Raw genomic sequence first — 1,875 nt, 5'->3', positions numbered from 1 at the left:
CGCATGCACCGCACACACACACACACACAAACACAAACACACAGACACACACAAATACACCACTCATTATGGCGCTATTGAATTTGCATTATTCATTATACTATCTCCATGAATTATAGGGTAGATGCGGTGCATGCACCACTCACACACACACACACACACATACAACAATCATTACGACGTTATTGAATTTGCAATATTCATTATACTATTTCCATTAATTTTTAAGTATACATAAAAACTCTCACCTTGTGCACCTCTCACTAACACTCCTTCAAATTGACTTGGAAAAAAAATAATAAGCGTGGAATAATATTTGAACACTCACATTTAAATTTGTAGCTTGCATGTCGAGAGCTCCAGGGACCACATTATTCTCGCCTTGCATTGGTCGTGAAGGGCCCGGCAATGCTTGATTGGGGGTGACCCCCCGATCTTGACTAGATGAGGCTGATGCATTATGAGAATCTATCCAGTCTCTCTTGAATGTTCTGCCAGGTTGCATAGAGGTTTGTGCAGAGCTGACACTGGCTTGAGAGGCTCCTGGCTGGTCCAGCGAACTTGTAATGGAGCTAGCATATCTGATGATTGATGGTCTTGCAGCTTGCATTGATGTGATATCACCCCATCTTGGTCTCTTTTCGGAGGGAGGGTAATTGTATGAATCCACCTCCACATCCTTAAAAAAGAAGAAAAATTAAGTAAGGAAATAATAAGCCCTCTTTTACAGATAAATTGCCCTCTAAAGTTTATTCTGGTGTTTGTAGCACTCTATGTCTTAGCACTTTAGAAATATTTAAAAAGAATAACTATAACTAAACTAAACTTCAACTCTAACTAAAGCTCTAAGCTAAGACTCTAGGCTAAAACTCTAAACTCTTAACTAAAACAAAACTAAACTGCAACTTTAACTAAAACTCTAAGCTATGACTCTAAGCTAAAACTCAAAATAAAAAGCTAAGACTCTAGGCTTAAACTCTTACCTAAAACTAAACTAAACTAGAACTCTAACTAAAACTCTAAGCTAAGACTCTAGGCTAAAACTCTAAACTCTTAACTATAACTAAACTAAACTTCAACTCTAACTAAAACTCTAAGCTAAGACTCTAAGCTAAAGATATAAAGTAAAAATAAACTAAACGAAACTTCAACTGTAACTTAAACTCTAAGCTATTACTCTAAGGTAAAACTCTAAACTCTTAACTAAAACTAAACTAGAACTCTAACAAAAACTCTAAGCTAAGACTCTAAGCTAAATACTCTAATCTCTTAACTGTATCTAAACTAAAATTCAACTCTAACTAAAGCTCTAAGCTAAGACTCTAGGCTAAAACTCTAAACTCTTAATTAAAACTTAACTAAACCACAACTTTTACTAAAATCTAAGATATGACTCTAAGCTAAAACTCTAAATTCTTAACTATAACTAAACTAAACTTCAACTCTAACAAAAATTCTAAGCTAAGACTCTAAGGTAAAACTCTAAACTCTTAACGAAAACTAAGGTAAACTAGAACTTCAACAAAAACTCTAAGGTAAGACTCTAAGCTAAGACTCTAGGCTAAAACTCTAAACTCTTAACTTAAAGTTAACTAAACTACAACTTTAACTAAAATTCTAAGCTATGACTCTAAGCTAAAACTCTAAATTCTTAACTATAAATAAACTAAACTTCAACTCTAACTGAAACTCTAAGCTAAGACTCAAAGCTAAAACTCCAAACTCTTAACTATAGCTAAACTAAACTTCAACTCTAACTAAACTCTAAGCTAAGAGTCTAAGCTAAAACTCTAAACTCTTAACTATAACTAAACTTCAACTCCAACTAAAACTCTAAGCTAAGACTCTAAGCTAAAACTCTAAACTAAACTAAAA

The sequence above is a fragment of the Artemia sp. Qi Xiang Cuo genome, chromosome 17, assembly GCF_049724085.1.
Source record: "Artemia sp. Qi Xiang Cuo chromosome 17, ASM4972408v1, whole genome shotgun sequence".
NCBI classification, from domain to species: Eukaryota; Metazoa; Arthropoda; class Branchiopoda; order Anostraca; family Artemiidae; genus Artemia; species Artemia sp. Qi Xiang Cuo.
The sequence above is the reverse complement of the archived record's forward strand: the minus strand, read 5'-3'. Positions refer to the sequence as shown.